Source organism: Bufo bufo, chromosome 4 (genome assembly GCF_905171765.1).
Source record: "Bufo bufo chromosome 4, aBufBuf1.1, whole genome shotgun sequence".
Classification (NCBI taxonomy): domain Eukaryota; kingdom Metazoa; phylum Chordata; class Amphibia; order Anura; family Bufonidae; genus Bufo; species Bufo bufo.
The window spans coordinates 447,715,912-447,737,096 of record NC_053392.1 but is presented as its reverse complement, the minus strand read 5'-3'; the positions used below and the strand labels follow the sequence as shown (position 1 = coordinate 447,737,096).

General features: G+C 45.7%; 1 protein-coding gene across 1 annotated transcript in view; it reads right to left on the bottom strand.

Moving 5' to 3' along the window:
* The window catches only part of UNC93A (unc-93 homolog A), a 428,511-nt gene that overhangs the window by 199,451 nt on the left and 207,875 nt on the right, over positions 1-21,185 (bottom strand). The gene's annotated exons all lie outside the window — the stretch shown is intronic.

Here is a 21,185-nt window from a genome sequence, read left to right as displayed (position 1 = left end):
TGTCACTCCCGATATCAGTGCTATTTTCTGCAGTACTATTCTCATCAGTTTAATCCTTGTTACGTCCCATATCAGGGTGGGATTGCCTTTTGTGAAAAAAAATTTAGGCCAGGTACCTTCGACTGCCTTCACAGTGACAGACCAAACTCTGATACACCAAACTGAATTGATTTTAGGAACCGGGAGATGGAAAAAGCAGCTTGGTTGGTCCTCTTACTCCCAAGTTGGGGCACTGCGCGTGCACGGAGCAATGTGCTGTGACACCCTATATGAGTGGTGTCTTAACTAGTACTATTCCTACTAGTTTAATCCCTGTTACGTCCCCTATCCGGGGACGTTGTCGAATTGATTAACCATTGTCGAATTAACGAACCATTACGACATCCTGGAATAATTTCAAGGCAGAAAGGTGACTAAAACATTGCGGCTTGAACCCTAGTTGGTGGCGGAGAATTCACGAAAGTCATCAGGTATGCAGACATTAAATACAGCAGCGTGGGGACCATTTTGAAGCCAAGGCATGTCATCAGGCCTTTTGTTAGTCAAACGTATCCCCCACTGTCAGTCCCTTCGGGATCCATGCCTCATTCATCTTAATGAAGGTGAGGTAATCAACACTTTTTTGACCGAGGCGACTTCTTTTGTCAGTAGTGTTGATCACGAATATTCGAATTTCGAATTTTTATCGCGAATATAGGTACTTCGTAAATTCGCAAATATTTCGAATATAGTTATATATATTCGGAATTTCGAATATTCGGAAAAAAAAGATTCCTTTTTTTTTTATTCGATTTTTTTTTTTTTAATCAGTACACATCATCCTTCCCTGCTTCTAGCTTGTGGGCCAATAAGAAGGCTGCAATATACTTGACTTTAGGAGTAGTAGTGTTTGCGAATTTTGCTCTATATATGTTTTTTTCGAATATTCGCTATATTGCTATATATTCTTCTTTTAGAATATTACGAATATTCGAAAAAAACGAAGTTATAGCAATATAGTGAATATTCGAAAAAAACGAATATAGAGCAATTTAGCTAATATAGTGCTATAATCTTCTTTGTCTAATAGTTGTAATTTTTTTCTCATCTGAAGTTCAGATTGGAAAAAAATTACAACTATAAAAAGATAAGATTATAGCACTATATTAGCTAAATTGCTCTATATTCGTTTTTTTCGAATATTCGCTATATTGCTATATATTCTTGTTTTAGAATATTACGAATATTCAAAAAAACTAAGTTATAGCAATATAGCGAATATTCGAAAAAAAATATAGAATATAGAGCAATTGAGCTAATATAGTGCTATAATCTTTGTCTAATAGTTGTAAGTTGAAAAATTCGCAATTAAAAATTTTTAGCCGAAAATTTGAATTACGAAAATTCGCATATTACACAATCATTACCTTGCCGAATTTTCGAGTAAAAAAAAATCGTAGAATATAACGAATATTCGAATTTGCAAATATTCTACGAATATTCTACAAAATATTCTGCGAATTCGATTATGACCTCTGCCGCTCATCACTATTTGTCAGTAGAGTTGAGCGAACACCTGGATGTTCGGGTTCGACGAGTTCGGCCGAACTTTCGAAAAATGTTCGGGTTCGGGATCCGAACTCGACCCGAACTTCATCCCGAACCCCATAGAAGTCAATGGGGACCCGAACTTTTGGGCACTAAAAAGGCTGTAAAACACACCCGGAAAGGGCTAGAGGGCTGCAAAAGGCAGCAAAATGTAGTTAAATCCCCTGCAAACAAATGTAGATAGGGAAATGATGAGTTAACATAAAATAAATAAAAATTAAACAATATTAATTGGAGTGAGGTCCCATAGCACAGAATCAGGCTTCAAGTCACCCACCAATGGAGAAGGTCACTTACTATTATTTTGACCACAGCACCCAGACAAAGGAGAGAGGTCCCACAGCAGAGAACCAGGCATCATATCACCCACCACAGGAGTAGGCCACCATTTAGTTACTTTGACCCCTACACCCAGACGGAGGAGAGAGGTTACACAGCAGAGAATCAGGCATTTAGATCACCCACCACAGGAGTAGGCCACCATTGAATCAGACCCCGGCAACCATGTCAGATGGCACAAGCATAAGCTTTATATCAATCAGCACAGGAGAAGGCGACTTTGACAGACTTTGACCCCTACACCCGGACGGAGGAGAGAGGTTTCAAAGCAGAGAATCAGGCATTTAGATCACGCACCACAGGAGTAGGCCCCAATTTAATGGGACCCCGGCAACCATGTCAGATGGCACAACCATCAGCTTCATATCAATCAGCACAGGAGAAGGCGACTTTGAAAGACTTTGACCCCTACACCCAGACGGAGGAGAGAGGTTTCACAGCAGAGAATCAGGCATTTAGATCACCCACCACAGGAGTAGGCCCCCATTGAATCAGACCCTGGCAACCATGTCAGATGGCACAACCATCAGCTTCATATCAATCAGCACAGGAGAAGGCGACTTTGAAAGACTTTGACCCCTACACCCAGACGGAGGAGAGAGGTTTCACAGCAGAGAATCAGGCATTTAGATCACCCACCACAGGAGTAGGCCCCCATTGAATCAGACCCTGGCAACCATGTCAGATGGCACAACCATCAGCTTTATATCAATCAGCACAGGAGAAGGCGACTTTGAAAGACTTTGACCCCTACACCCAGATGGAGGAGAGAGGTTTCACAGCAGAGAATCAGGCATCATATCAACCACCACAGGAGAAGCCACCATTTAGTTACTTTGACCCCTGCACCCAGGAAGAGGAGAGAGGCACCACAGCACATATTCTGGCATCATATCAGCCACCACAGGAGAAGCCACCATTGAGTTACTTTGACCCCCGCACCCAGAAAGAGGAGAGAGGCACCACAGCACATATTCTGGCATCATATCAGCCACCACAGGAGAAGCCACCATTGAGTTACTTTGACCCCCGCACCCAGGAAGAGGAGAGAGGCACCACAGCACATATTCTAGCATCATATCAGCCACCACAGGAGAAGCCACCATTGAGTTACTTTGACCCCTGCACCCAGGAAGAGGAGAGAGGCCCCACAGCACATATTCTGGCATCATATCAGCCACCACAGGAGAAGCCACCATTGAGTTACTTTGACCCCCGCACCCAGGAAGAGGAGAGAGGCACCACAGCACATATTCTGGCATCATATCAGCCACCACAGGAGAAGCCACCATTGAGTTACTTTGACCCCTGCACCCAGGAAGAGGAGAGAGGCCCCACAGCACATATTCTGGCATCATACTAACCACCACAGGAGAAGCCACCATTGAGTTACTTTGACCCCTGCACCCAGGAAGAGGAGAGAGGCCCCACAGCACATATTCTGGCATCATATCAGCCACCACAGGAGAAGCCACCATTGAGTTACTTTGACCCCCGCACCCAGGAAGAGGAGAGAGGCACCACAGCACATATTCTGGCATCATATCAGCCACCACAGGAGAAGCCACCATTGAGTTACTTTGACCCCCGCACCCAGGAAGAGGAGAGAGGCACCACAGCACATATTCAGGCATCATATCACACACCACAGGAGAAGGCCTCTTTCAGTGATTTAGGCCTTTGGACCCAGACAGAGGGGAGAGGCACCACAGCACATATTCTGGCATCATATCAGCCACCACAGGAGAAGCCACCATTGAGTTACTTTGACCCCTGCACCCAGGAAGAGGAGAGAGGCCCCACAGCACATATTCTGGCATCATATCAGCCACCACAGGAGAAGCCACCATTTAGTTACTTTGACCCCTGCACCCAGGAAGAGGAGAGAGGCACCACAGCACATATTCTGGCATCATATCAGCCACCACAGGAGAAGCCACCATTTAGTTACTTTGACCCCTGCACCCAGGAAGAGGAGAGAGGCACCACAGCACATATTCTGGCATCATATCAGCCACCACAGGAGAAGCCACCATTGAGTTACTTTGACCCCTGCACCCAGGAAGAGGAGAGAGGCCCCACAGCACATATTCTGGCATCATATCAGCCACCACAGGAGAAGCCACCATTTAGTTACTTTGACCCCTGCACCCAGGAAGAGGAGAGAGGCACCACAGCACATATTCTGGCATCATATCAGCCACCACAGGAGAAGCCACCATTTAGTTACTTTGACCCCTTCACCCAAACAGAGGAGAGAGGTTCCACATCAGAGAATCAGGCATCATATCAACCACCACAGGAGTAGGCCACAATTTAGTTTATTTGACCCCTGCACCCAGGAAGAGGAGAGAGGCCCCACAGCACATATTCTGGCATCATATCACACACCACAGGAGAAGGCCTCTTTCAGTGATTTAGGCCTTTGGACCCAGACAGAGGAGAGAGGTCAGAGATTAGCTTCATATCCCCCAGCACAGCAGAAGACCGCTTTATTTGACTTAGGCCTCAGCACCCAGACAGAAGACAGAGGTAGCATGGCAGAGGTTATGGCTTCATGTCACCCGTTAGTTTAACCGGCCACTTTCATCTGGTTAGGCCCCGGCGCCCAGACAGAGAAGAGTTTCATTCAACTGTGGGTTTCATAAAATTTGTATCAAATAAAGAAGTGGCCCGTAGCACAACAAGACATGTTTTAGGCAGTTAATAAGGACTACTCTGCACAAGGGAGGGACAGGTCCTGTGGGATCCATGCCTGGTTCATCTTTATGAAGGTCAGCTTGTCCACGTTGGCTGTGGACAGGCGGCTGCGCTTGTCAGTAATGACGCCCCCTGCCGTGCTGAATACGCGTTCAGATAAAACGCTGGCCGCCGGGCAGGAAAGCACCTCCAAGGCATAACATGCTAACTCTGGCCACGTGGACAATTTCGAAACCCAGTAGTTGAATGGGGCCGAACCATCCGTCAGGATGTGGAGGGGTGTGCAGACATACTGTTCAACCATGTTAGTGAAATGCTGCCTCCTGCTAACACGTTCCGTATCAGGTGTCGGTGCAGATAGCTGTGGCGTGGAGACAAAACTTTTCCACATTTCTGCCATGCTAACCCTGCCCTCAGATGAGCTGGCCGTGACACAGCTGCGTTGGCGACCTCTTGCCACTCCTCTGCCTTCACCTTCCACCTGTTCCCCTGTGACATGTGGGAATGCTCTCAAGAGCGCCTCTATCAGCGTGCGCTTGTACTCGCGCATCTTACGGTCGCGCTCCAGTTCAGGAATTAAAGTGGGCACATTGTCTTTATACCGGGGATCCAGCAGGGTGGCCACCCAGTAGTCTGCACACGTTAAAACGTGGGCAACTCTGCTGTCGTTGCGCAGGCATTGGAGCATATATTCGCTCATGTGGGCCAGGCTACCCATGGGTAAGGACAAGCTGTCCTCTGTGGGAGGCGTATCGTCATCGTCCACCGTATCCCCCCAGCCACGCACCAGTGATGGGCCTGGGCTGCCACCCCGCTGTGAACTTGCGTCATCCTCGTCCCCCTCCACCTCCTCCTCCTCATCCTCCTCGTCCTCCAGTACAGTGCCTTGGCTGGCGACTTGTGAACCTGTCCTCTGCTGCTTAAACAAACCTCCCTCTGAGCCACTTCGAACAGACTGGCCCGAAAGTGTTAGAAACGAGCCCTCATCCTCCTCCTCCTCCTCCACCTGGGCCACCTCCTCTAACATCATTGCCCTAAGTGTTTTCTCAAGGAGACATAGAAGTGGTATTGTAACGCTGATAACAGTGTCATCGCCACTGGCCATGTTGGTGGAGTACTCGAAACAGCGCAGCAGGGCACACAGGTCTCGCATGGAGGCCCAATCATTGGTGGTGAAGTGGTGCTGTTCGGCAGTACGACTGACGCGAGCGTGCTGCAGCTGAAACTCCACTATGGCCTGCTGCTGCTCGCACAGTCTCTCCAGCATGTGCAAGGTGGAGTTCCACCGGGTGGGCACGTCGCATATGAGGCGGTGAGCGGGAAGGCCGAAGTTCCGCTGTAGCGCAGACAGGCGAGCAGCGGCAGGATGTGAACGGCGGAAGCGCGCACAGACGGCCCGCACTTTATGCAGCAGCTCTGACATGTTGGGGTAGTGGTGAATGAACCTCTGCACCACCAAGTTCAGCACATGCGCCAGGCAAGGGATGTGCGTCAAACCGGCTAGTCCCAGAGCTGCCACGAGATTTCGCCCATTATCGCATACCACCAGGCCTGGCTTGAGGCCCACCGGCAGAAACCACTCGTCGGTCTGTTGTTCAATACCCCGCCACAACTCCTTTGCGCTGTGGGGCCTGTCCCCCAAACATATGAGTTTCAGAATGGCCTGCTGACGTTTACCCCGGGCTGTGCTGAAGTTGGTGGTGAAGGTGTGTGGCTGACCGGATGAGCTGGTGGAAGCAGTGGAGGAGGAAGCCGAGTAGGAGGAGGAGGCTACAGGAGGCAGAGAATGATGCCCTGCGATCCTAGGGGGCGGAAGGACGTGCGCCAAGGAACTGTCCGCCGGGGGCCCAGCCGCCACTACATTCATCCAGTGTGCAGTTAGTGAGATATAGCGTCCCTGGCCGTGCTTACTGGTCCACGTATCTGTGGTTAGGTGGACCTTGCCACAAATGGCGTTGCGCAGTGCACACTTGATTTTATCGGACACTTGCATGTGCAGGGAAGGCACGGCTGTCTTGGAGAAGTAGTGGCGGCTGGGAACCACATACTGCGGGACAGCCATGGCCATCAGCTGTTTGAAGCTGTCTGTGTCCACCAGCCGGAATGACAGCATTTCAAAGGCCAGCAGTTTAGAAATGCTGGCGTTCAGGCCAAGGGCTCGAGGGTGACTCGGGGGGAATTTGCGCTTCCTCTCTAAGGTTTGAGATATTGAGAGCTGAACGCTGCTGTGTGATATAGTGGAGACGCTAGTTGATGGTGGCGGTGGTGGTGGTGTCGGTGGCACATCCTCTGTTTGCTGCTCGGCAGGTGGCAACATTCCTCTCGAGGCGGAAGCCGAGGCAGCAGCGGTAGAGGGAGCAGGGGGAGCCTCAGCGAGTGCCTGGTTTTTAAGGTGTGTACCCCACTGCAGTTCATGCTTTGCATGTAGATGCCTGGTCATGCAGGTTGTGCTGAGGTTCAGAACGTTAATGCCTCGCCTCAGGCTCTGATGGCAGAGCGTGCAAGTCACTCGGGTCTTGTCGGTAGGACATTGTTTAAAGAAGTGCCATGCCAGGGAACTCTTTGAAGCTGCCTTTGTGGGGCTGGGTCCCTGTTGGCGATGTCCAGTAGCAGGCGAACTCTGGGGGCGGCGGCTCGTCTGCTTTGGCCCCCTGCTCCCTCTTTGGCTTCGCTGTTGTCTCGGTCTCACCACTACCTCTTCCTCTGAACTGTGAAAGTCATCGCCACGACCTTCAGTCCATGTGGGGTCTAAGACCTCATCGTCCTCTGCATCGTCTTCCACCCAGTCTCCCTCCCTGACCTCCTCCTGTTCAGTCTGCACACTGCAAAAAGACGCGGCAGTGGGCACCTGTGTTTCGTCATCATCAGAGAGTCGGTGACTCTGCTGTGGTGGTATTCCCATGTCCTCTTCATCTGGAGACATAAGTGGTTGTGCGTCAGTGCATGGTATGTCTTCCTCCACTGGGGAAGGGCTAGGTGGACGCCCCTGGGAAACCCTGGAAGCAGAGTCTTCAAACAGAAGAAGAGACTGCTGCATAACTTGTGGCTCAGACCGTTTCCCTGATATGCTTGGGGGTGATGTGACAGACTGATGGGCTTGGTTTTCAGATGCCACCTGTGCGCTTTCCGCAGAAGACTGGGTGGAAGACCATGTGGTGAACGTGCTGGAAGCACTGTCGGCCACCCAATCGATTAATGCCTGTACCTGCTCAGGCCTTACCATCCTAAGAGCGGCATTGGGCCCCACGAGATATTGCGGTACATTCTGCCGGCTAGTTGAGGGAGTTCGTTCCCTACTGTGTGCGCCTGGGGCCGAACGGCCACGTCCTCTACCAGCAACAGAGGCTCCACGGACACCACCACGACCGCGTCCTCGTCCCTTAATAGTATTTTTCTTCATTGTTGCGATTCAACTCGCACCACAATGAAATATATTATTTTTTATAAGCAAAATCCCCTCACTGGAATACTTTCAGTCTTTTGACTGTATGGATTACAGATGGAATGACTGTTATATGTGAGTACCGCTTTCTTTGACAGATTCTAGTATGGGTACATATATGTTTTCCCAACCCCAGCACATTAGTTTGCTAATTCCAGATGTATGAAACGCAGGCCTAACTGTATCTAGTATATTGAACGCCAGATAAACTAACTTGGCCTTTTTTAAATAAAAAAAAAATTCCCTCACTGGAATACTTTCAGTCTTTTGACTGTATGGATTACAGATGGAATGACTGTTATATGTGAGTACCGCTTTCTTTGACAGATTCTAGTATGGGTACATATATGTTTTCCCAACCCCAGCACATTAGTTTGCTAATTCCAGATGTATGAAACGCAGGCCTAACTGTATCTAGTATATTGAACGCCAGATAAACTAACTTGGCCTTTTTTAAATAAATAAAAAATTCCCTCACTGGAATACTTTCAGTCTTTTGACTGTATGGATTACAGATGGAATGACTGTTATATGTGAGTACCGCTTTCTTTGACAGATTCTAGTATGGGTACATATATGTTTTCCCAACCCCAGCACATTAGTTTGCTAATTCCAGATGTATGAAACGCAGGCCTAACTGTATCTAGTATATTGAACGCCAGATAAACTAACTTGGCCTTTTTTAAATAAAAAAAATTCCCTCACTGGAATACTTTCAGTCTTTTGACTGTATGGATTACAGATGGAATGACTGTTATATGTGAGTACCGCTTTCTTTGACAGATTCTAGTATGGGTACATATATGTTTTCCCAACCCCAGCACATTAGTTTGCTAATTCCAGATGTATGAAACGCAGGCCTAACTGTATCTAGTATATTGAACGCCAGATAAACTAACTTGGCCTTTTTTAAATAAAAAAAAAATTCCCTCACTGGAATACTTTCAGTCTTTTGACTGTATGGATTACAGATGGAATGACTGTTATATGTGAGTACCGCTTTCTTTGACAGATTCTAGTATGGGTACATATATGTTTTCCCAACCCCAGCACATTAGTTTGCTAATTCCAGATGTATGAAACGCAGGCCTAACTGTATCTAGTATATTGAACGCCAGATAAACTAACTTGGCCTTTTTTAAATAAAAAAAATTCCCTCACTGGAATACTTTCAGTCTTTTGACTGTATGGATTACAGATGGAATGACTGTTATATGTGAGTACCGCTTTCTTTGACAGATTCTAGTATGGGTACATATATGTTTTCCCAACCCCAGCACATTAGTTTGCTAATTCCAGATGTATGAAACGCAGGCCTAACTGTATCTAGTATATTGAACGCCAGATAAACTAACTTGGCCTTTTTTAAATAAAAAAAAAATTCCCTCACTGGAATACTTTCAGTCTTTTGACTGTATGGATTACAGATGGAATGACTGTTATATGTGAGTACCGCTTTCTTTGACAGATTCTAGTATGGGTACATATATGTTTTCCCAACCCCAGCACATTAGTTTGCTAATTCCAGATATATGAAACGCAGGCCTAACTGTATCTAGTATATTGAACGCCAGATAAACTAACTTGGCCTTTTTTAAATAAAAAAAATTCCCTCACTGGAATACTTTCAGTCTTTTGACTGTATGGATTACAGATGGAATGACTGTTATATGTGAGTACCGCTTTCTTTGACAGATTCTAGTATGGGTACATATATGTTTTCCCAACCCCAGCACATTAGTTTGCTAATTCCAGATGTATGAAACGCAGGCCTAACTGTATCTAGTATATTGAACGCCAGATAAACTAACTTGGCCTTTTTTAAATAAAAAAAAAATTCCCTCACTGGAATACTTTATGGCTTTTCACTGTATGGATTACAGGTGGACTGGTATTAGTAGGGGTGACACAAGCACACCCAAGTCCCTGATGTAGGATTTCTATGGCACAGACCACTATTACAAGTGATTAATGGACGTTGGGAGAGATTGTGCTGCAGCACTAGTCCCAAGATGGCCGCCGCCTATCAGCCCAGTAACATGTGCCACAAAATGGTCTGCACAACCTTTAAAAAAAATAGCCTTGGACTGTGCTGCTAAATCGCTATTGGTCTGAATCCCAGGTGTAGATGTCTGACTTGTTTGGAGCTTTGGAATGCACACTGTGGCAGCTTCTGCTGCAGCACTACAAGTCGCAAAATGGCGGCCGGCGGTCAGCCCAGGTACATGTGGATGGAAAAATCACTCTGGCCACTCTAAAAATAGCCAATCCCTATCAAAAAAGCAGCTCAGCTGCAGTTGTTCAGATGAATCACAGGTGGAGGAGAGAAATTTGCTTCCAGTTATTCAATTATCCCTGCCTATTCTCGCCCTAGCATCAGCTGCGTCTATCCCTGTTCTATTCACATCGGGAGTGAGCACGTCCCGACGTGCGCACAAGCTTATAAAGAGGCTGAGTCACATGCTGCACTTGGCCAATCACAGCCTTGCCAATAGTAGGCATGGCTGCGATGGCATCTTAGGGCAAGTAGTATGATGCATGTTGATTGGCTGCTTTGCAGCCTTTCAAAATGCTCCAAAATACATGCCGAACGACGAACCCGAACCCGAACTTTTACGAAAAAGTTCGGGTTCGGGTCCGTGTCACGAACACCCCAAAATTCGGTACGGACCCGAACTATGCTCGAACTGTTCGCTCAACACTATTTGTCAGTGACAATGCCTCCTGCTGCACTGAAGGTCCTTTCTGACAGGACACTTGAAGCGGGGCAGGCCAGAAGTTCTATCGCAAACTGGAATAGCTCAGGCCACAGGTCAAGCCTGCACACCCAGTAGTCAAGGGGTTCATCACTCCTCAGAGTGTCGATATCTGCAGTTAAGGCGAGGTAGTCTGCTACCTGTCGGTCGAGTCGTTATCTAAGGCTGGATCCCAAAGGGCTGTGGCGATGTGTAGGACTGAAAAAGCTCTGCATGTCCTCCATCAACAACACATCTGTAAAGCGTCCTGTCCTTGCCGCCGTGGTCGTGGTAGGAGGAGGATAACTTTCACCTCTTCCCCTGTTAGATTCCCGTTGTGCTGTGACATCCCCCTTATGAGCTGTGTAAAGCATATTTTTTAGTTTTGTTTTGAACTGCTGCATCCTTTCTGACTTTCGGTAAGTTGGTAACATTTCCGCCACTTTATGCTTATACCGGGGGTCTAGTAGCGTGGCCACCCAGTACAGGTCGTTCTCCTTCATCCTTTTTATACGAGGGTCCCTCAACAGACATGACAGCATGAAAGACCCAATTGCACAAGGTTGGATGCCGAGCTACTCATTTCCCGTTCCTCGTCCTCACTGATGTCATTGACGGTCTGTTCTTCCCCCCAGCCACTTACAACACCACGGGTCCCAGATAGGTGACAACAACGAGCACCCTGGGATGCCTGCTGTGGTTGGTCTTCCTCCTCCTCAAAGCCACATTCCTCCTCTGACTCCTCTTCCTCATACTCCTCTTGCAGCGTTGCCGCAGGTCCGGCAAGCGATGATGACAAGGCTGTTTCTGGTGGTGATGGTGACCACAACTCTTCCTCTTCATGCTCATCTACAGCCTGATCCAGCACTCTTCGCAGGGCACACTCCAGGAAGAAAACAAATGGGATGAGGTCGCTGATGGTGCCTTCGGTACGACTGACTAGGTTTGTCACCTCCTCAAAAGGACGCATGAGCCTACAGGCATTGCGCATGAGCGTCCAGTAACGTGGCAAAAAAATTCCCAGCTCCGCAGAGGCTGTCCTAGCACCCCGGTCATACAAATACTCGTTGACGGCTTTTTCTTGTTGGAGCAGACGGTCAAACATTAGGAGTGTTGAATTCCAACGTGTCGGGCTGTCGCAAATCAAGCGCCTCACTAGCATGTTGTTTCGGCGCTGAATGTCTGAAAAGTGCGCCATGGCCGTGTAGGAACGCCTGAAATGGCCACACATCTTCCTGGCCTGCTTGAGGACGTCCTGTAAACCTGGGTACTTAGACACAAAGCGTTGTACGATGAGATTCAACACATGTGCCATGCACGGCACATGTGACAACTTGCCCAAATTCAATGCCGCCAACAAATTGCTTCCATTGTCACACACCACTTTGCCGATCTCCAGTTGGTGCGGGGTCAGCCACTGATCCACCTGTGCGTTCAGGGTGGACAGGAGTGCTGGTCCGGTGTGGCTCTCTGCTTTCAGGCAAGTCAACCCCAAGACAGCGTGACACTGTCGTATCCGGTATGTGGAATAGCCCCTGGGGAGCTGGGGGGATTCAGTTGATGTGCAGCCAGACACCGCAGCAGAAGAGGACTCAGCCGAAGAGGTTATGGAACAGGATGGAGTAGGAGGAGTAGAGGAAGTGGCAGTAGGCCTGCCTGCAAGTCGTGGTGGTGTCACTAACTCCGCTGCAGAGCCATGCATTCCATGCTTGTCAGCCGTCAGCAGGTTGACCCAATGTGCAGTGTAGGTGATATACCTGCCCTGACCGTGCTTTGCAGACCAGGTATCAGTGGTCAGATGGACCCTTGCCCCAACACTGTATGCCAGAGATGCCATGACTTCCTTTTCAATCACTAAGTAGAGGTTTGGGATTGCCTTTTTTGAAAAAAAAAATTGTCCGGGTACCTTCTACTGTGGTTTCCCAATAGCGACAAATTTTTTGAAGGCTTCAGACTCCACCAGCTGGTATGGTAAAAGCTGGCGGGCTAAGAGTTCCGTCAAGCCAGCTGTCAGACGCCGAGCAAGGGGGTGACTCTGTGACATTGGCTTCCTACGCTCAAACATTTCCTTTACAGACACCTAACTGTGGGCAGATGAGCAGGAACTGCTGAAGGTGAGAGGCGGAGTGGCGGGTGGTTGAGAGGGGGCAAGGAGGACAGCAGTGGTTGACGTGGCTGAAGATGCTGGACCAGCAGGAGGATGGTGGCTTTGAGCTTGTGTGCTGCTTCTATTCGTCATCATGTGTTGATCCCATAGGCGTTTGTGATGTGCGATTATGTGCCTTCGCAAAGCAGTTGTACCTAGGTGGGTGTTGGATTTCCCACGACTCAGTTTCTTTTGGCACAGGTTGCAAATGGCATCGCTGTTGTCAGAGGCAGACACACAAAAAAAATGCCACACTGCTGAGCTTTGCAATGATGGCATTCTGGTGGTGGCAACAGCATGTGTTGATTGGCGTGCTGTCTGGCTGACCCCGGGTGCCGATACATGCTGTCTGACTGTGCCACTAGCTCCTTGCGACGACCTCCCCCTGCTTCCAACTCGTCTCCTCCTTCTCTCTGTCTCCCCTTCTGAACTTTCCCCCTCTTCTTCTTCTCTTCGAGGAGGCACCCACATGGCATCCACGGACACATCGTCATCATCAACCACTTCACTTGTATCTGACACCTCAGCAAAGGAAGCAGCAGCGGGTACAACATCATCATCACACTGTACGTCCATGTGTGTAATGCTGCCTGACTGAGACATATCCCTGTTATCTCCATCCTCTGGCAATAATGGTTGCACATCACTAATTTCATCCAACTGATGTGTAAATAACTCCTCTGAGGGATCAAATGAAGCGGCTGTGGTGGCTGTGGTGGCTGTGGTGGTAGTAGTGGTGGTGGCGGCGGGCGGGAGAGTGGTAACTTGAGAGCAGGTGACCAAAGCTGAGCTGGAGGAGGATGGTGTGTTAAGGTTCTTAGCGGAAGCTGTTGAAGATTGGGTGTCCTGTGTAAGCCAGTCAATTATTTTCTCAGAATTTTTTGGGTTCAGGGTACGTGGCCTCTGAACACTGGGCATTATTCCAGGGCCAGTGGAAATCACAGCACCACGAACACGACGGCCCCTGCGGCGTGACCTGCCTCTGCCTGTCATTTTTTATTAGATAAGTGTTACTATGCGTGAAAGGTACTGTGCCACCCTATATAAGTGGTGGGCAGTGGGCACAGTACATTCTGTGTGGGCCTGACACACACTGGCTTGCAACTGTGATTATATCACAGAAAAAGATTAAATAGAATTTTTTTTTATCTGCGAGGTATTTGTGAGTGAGTGACACCCTATAACGGTATAAGTGGAGGCCTAGCCACTAGCCAGTGGCCACAATACAGTCTGTGTGGGCCTGACACACACTGGCTTGCAACTGTGATTATATCACAGAAAAATATTAAATAGAATTTCTATTTATCTGCGAGGTATTTGTGAGTGAGTGACACCCTGTAACGGTATAAGTGGAGGCCTAGCCACTAGCCAGTGGCCACAATACAGTCTGTGTGGGCCTGACACACACTGGCTTGCAACTGTGATTATATCACAGAAAAATATTAAATAGAATTTCTATTTATCTGCGAGGTATTTGTGAGTGAGTGACACCCTGTAACGGTATAAGTGGAGGCCTAGCCACTAGCCAGTGGCCACAATACAGTCTGTGTGGGCCTGACACACACTGGCTTGCAACTGTGATTATATCACAGAAAAATATTAAATAGAATTTCTATTTATCTGCGAGGTATTTGTGAGTGAGTGACACCCTGTAACGGTATAAGTGGAGGCCTAGCCACTAGCCAGTGGCCACAATACAGTCTGTGTGGGCCTGACACACACGGGCTTGCAAATGTGATTAGATCACAGAAAAATATTAAATAGAATTTTTTTTATCTGAAAGGTATTTGAGTGAGTGACACCCTGTAACGGTATAAGTGGAGGCCTAGCCAGTGGCCACAATACAGTCTGTGTGGGCCTGACACACTGGCTTGCAACTGTGATTATATCACAGAAAAATATTAAATAGAATTTTTTTTTTATCTGCGAGGTATTTGTGAGTGAGTGACACCCTGTAACATAAAAGTGGAGGCCTAGCCACTAGCCAGTGGCCACAATACAGTCTGTGTTGGCCTGACACACACTGGCTTGCAACTGTGATTAGATCACAGAAAAATATTAAAAATATTATTTTTTTATCTGCGAGGTATTTGTGAGTGAGTGACACCCTGTAACGGTATAAGTTGAGGCCTAGCCACTAGCCAGTGGCCACAATACAGTCTGTGTGGGCCTGACACACACGGGCTTGCAAATGTGATTAGATCACAGAGAAATAATAAATAGAATTTTTTTTATCTGCAAGGTATTTTCTGTCACACCCTGTATGAATGGTGTGCACACAGTACTGTCTGTGACTGAGCCTGCAGCCTCTCACACACGGGCAGGCAACTGCAATATATATATATATATATATATATAAAAAAAAAGATAAAAATAAGCAGACTGATGTACCAGCCCTAAAAAGGGCTTTTTGGGGTGCTGTCAGGACGCTGTCCTTACAGCAGATGAGTCTGTGGACACAGAACACTGCCCTAGCTAACGCTTTCCCTATTGAATCAGCAGCAGCAGCACTGTCCCTCCTCTCACTGAGAATGCAGATTCCGAATGAATGTAAAATGGATGCTGTCCAGTAGGTGGGAGGGTCTGGGAGGGAGGGTCTGCTGCTGATTGGCTGGAATGTGTCTGCTGACTGTGAGGTACAGGGTCAAAGTTTACTCAATGATGATGTATAGGGGGCGGACCGAACATCGCATATGTTCGCCCACCGCGGCGAACGCGAACAAGCTATGTTCGCCGGGAACTATTCGCCGGCGAACTATTCGGGCCATCTCTAATCCACACTATGTCACCTTGCCACTCTGTGGTATCCTACTGCTGTTGCCATCTCTACATTATATTACCTTGCCACTCTGTGGTATCCTCCTGATGCTTCTACTGCCATCTCCACATTATGTCACTCTGCCACTCTGTGGTCTCCTCATGCTGCTGCCACCTCCAAACTATGTCACCTTGCCACTCTTTGGTCTCCTAATGCTGCTGCCATATCCACACTATTGTACCTTGCCACTCTGTTGTATCCTCCTGCTGCTGCTGCTACTGTCATCTACACACTATGTCACATTGCCACTCTGTGGTCTCCTCATGCTGCTGCTACTGCCATCTCCACAGTATGTCACCTTGCCAATCTGTGGTATCCTTCTGATGCTGTTACTGTTGCCACCTCCAGACTGTCAACGTGCAGGTCTGTGGCCTCCTCATGCTGCTTCCACCTCACCACTATGTCATAGGGCCACTCTGTGGACTTCTCATGCTGTTCTCACCCTCCCAACTTCATGACTGGGCCACTATTTTGCCTTTTGGACTGGCTGACATAATGATTTATTTGACCTTTCTTCTGATCTGTCAGAAGGAAGGAAAAATGAGACACACAACGGTTCCTGTCTATATAGCAGCTGTAAGGCCTGTATGGTCCCATCAGAATTGGCTTATGAATTGGTAGCCAAAAGCAGGAGTGGGTACAAAACACAGAAGACATGCAAATATTCCATTTACGTGTCATTTCTGTTTTAGATCCACTCCTGTTTTTTTTTTTGGCATTAGCAATACTGATGGATTATTAAGCAAATACTGACCGAGTGAAGGCGTATGCTTCACAGACAGGATACGTTTTTTGTGGGTTATTGTTCTTACGGATCAGAGGAAGGTCTAATCATTGATGTCAACATAAAGTTACTGCTGACACCCTCTCCACTCTGTCAGGGCAGGCTCTACTTGTATACGCATTTAATAGAACAGGTTCTGTAGACATCTATGTGGAATCAGTTGGCGAAGTTGTAAAAGGAGTGCGCTGCTTCTTGAAGCTAACATCACCCTGTAAGGCTGAGTTCATATTTGAGTTATTTGGTCAGTGTTGGCCCCGTGACTGCCCAAATAAGTGAAGTGTGCAGTGATTCTAAGAGCGACACCTGTCATACTGACTCACAGTATTGTTTCACTACTACAGCAGACTCCCTATGCGTGTTACTGCAAGGCACAGTGTTCTACACCCCTATAAAGGCTCTCTACAGCCCGGAAATAGCAGTTTTTTACTACGATTCGCTGCAAATAAATTCGGATCGAAGCAAATTTCTCCGAACCGGCCGAATAGAATTAAAAAAAAACCCCGCTCATCTCTAATTGGGCACATGGTTCTGCCTCTGCTGCAAAAGGGAGAACATTTTTGCAGGATAAATTTATGGGCCAGTTTGTAGAACGTCCTACTAGAGGCAATGCTTTGCTGGATCTAGTAATTTTTAACAATGAAGAGCCTGTGGAAAATGTCTCTGTCCATGAAAACATTGGTAACAGTGAAAACAATATAATTATGTTCCAACTAAACTGCAAAAAACAAATGTAATTTGTTGAGGGATGTACTTCAGGAAATATGCCAGGAGCAAATATTACCACATAATGACACAAATGCTAAATGGGAGTGCTTTAAATCTACTTTGGATTAGTATATACAGTTGCAAGAAAAAGTATGTGAACCCTTTGGAATTATATGGATTTCTGCACAAATTGGTCATTGAGCACTGTGCTCTTGCAGTCATCTTTACAGGACGGCCACTCCTGGGGAGGGTAGCAGCAGTGCTGAACTTTCTCCATTTAAAGACAATTTATTTTACCGTGATCTGATGAACAGAAAGGCTTTTGGAGATACTTTTATAACCCTTTCCAGCTTTATGCAAGTGAACAATTCTTAATCGTAGGTGTTCTGAGAGCTCTTTTGTGCGAGGCATCATTCACATCAGGCAATGCTTCTTGTGAAAAGCCACCCCAGAACTGGTGTGTGTTTTTTATAGGGCAGGGCAGCTGTAACCAACACCTCAAATCTCATCTCATTGATTGGACTCCAGTTGGCTGACACCTCACTAGCTCTTGGAGATGTCATTAGTCTAGGGGTTCACATACTTTTTCCACCTGCACTGTGAATGTTTACATGGTGTGTTCAATAAAAACATGGTAACATTAAATTTTTTGTGTGTTATTAGTTTAAGCAGACTGTGATTGTCTATTGTTGTGACTTAGATGAAGATCAGATCACATTTTATGACCAATTTGTGCATAAATCTATATAATTTCAAAGGGTTTGCATACTTTTTCTTGCAACTGTATATACGTTCCTAGAGGTAACAAGTACAAACAAATAAAATTAAACCCCACATGGCTTACAAATAGTGTAAAAGGGAAATAAATGACAAAAAGAGGGCCTTTAAGAAATACAAATCTGAGGGGTCAGCTTTAGCCTTTAAAAAGTATAAAGAACTACTAGAGACCCTTGTTGAGAAGAATATAGGGGTATTAGTAGATCAGAGAAAAAAACAACAACATGCAATGCCAGTCACTTGTCTCTAAGGCCAACAGAATTGGGTATTAAGAGGTATGGACTCGTGGGACAGGGATGTAATATTGCCATACATAGGATTGGTAAGCCTCACCTGGAATATGCAGTTCAGTTCTGGGCACCAGTGCATAAAAAAGGATACTGTGGAGTTGCAAAAAGTGCAAAGGGGAGAAACTAAACTCATAAAGGGCCTGGGAAATCTTTGCTAAGAGCAAGGATTAAACAAACTGAATTTGTTTAGTATTGAAAAAAAGACATCTAAGGGGGGACATAATTAATCTATATAAATATATAAATACAAAAAATATTGAGAGAAGCTATTCTGTGTTAAACCCCCTCAAAAAAACAAGGGGCCACTCCTTATGCCTGGAGAAAAAATGATTCAATCATAAGAGGTGAAAATAATTTTTTACAGCTTACAAAAGAAAGAAAATCCAGCACAGAAAAAGGAAGTTCCAGCAGTATTTTTCCAGCGTAGAAACAACAATACAAAGCAGTGGCACTTCAACTCCCGACACCTCCCATCAGATCGACATGTTTCGAACCAAAAAGCGGTTCTTAAACATGATCTTTACAGTATTGTGAATCTCCGGAATAGCCTGCCACAGGGGCTGGTCACAGTAAATACAGTAGATTGCTTCATAAAATGTTTTGATCACTTTTTATTTTAAAATAACATTGAGGCTTATGAAAATCTATAGAAATCATGTTCTATACACCCTTTCCCTTTGGCTCAACCCCTCCTTAAAAGGAAGATGGACGTTGAACCATGGATTTGTTCTGATTGCCACATTGAAGTTGGATTTTTTTTCCCTCAAAGAGTTTTTGTATTTTTGTCTTCCCATGGATCAATATATCAGGATTACAGGTTGGACTTGATGGACTTTCATCTTTTTACAACCTTAACAACTATGTAATTATGACACATAAAACAACATATTAAAGGGAGTCTGTCACCAGGGAATTCACTTTTAGACTAGGCACAATGCCTTGTAAGGCTAGCTCAGATTAATGTAATGATAACATATCACTAAGTTAAAGGTATTTTTTTATTTTGAAGATAAAGTACTTTTAATCCATATGCAAACAACTAGTTAATGCACAAAAGGCAGACCTAAGCCACTCTTTGCACCCTTTTTTCTCTTACTGCCTCTGCTAGACACTGTGTCTCTTTCTTGGCCCTGACAATCAAGAAGGAGAGGGATGGATTAGCAGAGGATGTAATAAGAGCAAAGGTGTGCAGAGTGGCTCGCTTAAGCACAATTAACTGCTCATTTGCATATGGATTAAACTGCCTTTTTCCCAGAATGAAGCAACTGATCACTAAGTGAAAGTATTATTTCAAAATGAGCAAAATCGAATATAAACAAATCAAATTCGACCTGGATTAACCAGAAATTTGTGTCAAGTTCAAGTGTTGCCAATTTGATTTGGGCAAATTTCTCTAAATTTTCAGATCAAAAGGCAGGAAAGATAAGAATAGATGATCAAATAACCCGAGATGGAAGCATGTATTTCCCACCCAACTTAAAAAATAAATAAAATAAACATAAAAAAATGCTACAGAGATATTTGTTGCTGTTTGTTACCACCAGTAGTCATATTTGTTGCTGTCACTTACAATTAATGCTGGCTTTGTGTTTAAGAGCTTGAACTGACTTGCATACAGTCCAAGGAAACCCTATATTGTCATCCACAACCTTTAAGGGCACTTTTGATTCGGGTTAAATTTATTCTGACTTAAATCAAATCGCCTGAATAATCATAACCAAATCCAAATAGAATTTCAAGAAATGTACTCATCACTAGTCACCATCATTAAATTAAATTAATTGAATTTCTTGGTAACAGATTCCAGAGATAAACTTACATTTTAAGTACCGGTTACTATATGGTACAAACACATATACAGTACAGACCAAAAGTTTGGACACAGCTTCTCATTCAAAGAGTTTTCTTTATTTTCATGACTATGAAAATTGTAGATTCACACTGAAGGCATCAAAACTATGAATTAACACATATGGAATTATATACATAACAAACAAGTGTGAAACAACTGAAAATATGTCATATTCTAGGTTCTTCAAAGTAGCCTTTTGCTTTGATTACTGCTTTGCACACTCTTGGCATTCTCTTGATGAGCTTCAAGAGGTAGTCCCCTGAAATGGTTTTCACTTCACAGGTGTGCCCTGTCAGGTTTAATAAGTGGGATTTCTTGCCTTATAAATGGGGTTGGGACCATCAATTGCGTTGAGGAGAAGTCAGGTGGATACACAGCTGATAGTCCTACTGAATAGACTGTTAGAATTTGTATTATGGCAAGAAAAAAGCAGCTAAGTAAAGAAAAACGAGTGGCCATCATTACTTTAAGAAATGAAGGTCAGTCAGTCAGCCGAAAAATTAGGCAAACTTTGAAAGTAAGGGCTATTTGACCATGAAGGAGAGTGATGGGGTGCTGCGCCAGATGACCTGGCCTCCACAGTCACCAGACCTGAACCCAATCGAGATGGTTTGGGGTGAGCTGGACCGCAGAGTGAAGGCAAAAGTGCCAACAAGTTCTAAGCATCTCTGGGAACTCCTTCAAGACTGTTGGAAGACCATTTCAGGGGACTACCTCTTGAAGCTCATCAAGAGAATGCCAAAAGTGTGCAAAGCAGTAATCCAGGCAAAAGGTGGCTACTTTGAAGAACCTAGAATATGACATATTTTCAGTTGTTTTACACTTGTTTGTTATGTATATAATTCCACATGTGTTAATTCATAGTTTTGATGCCTTCATAGTCATGAAAATAAAGAAAACTCTTTGAATGAGAAGGTGTGTCCAAACTTTTGGTCTGTACTGTATATACAATTATTGCTTTTTCCTGATGTTATTCAATGTTCTACTATATGCTACTATATATTTGTATA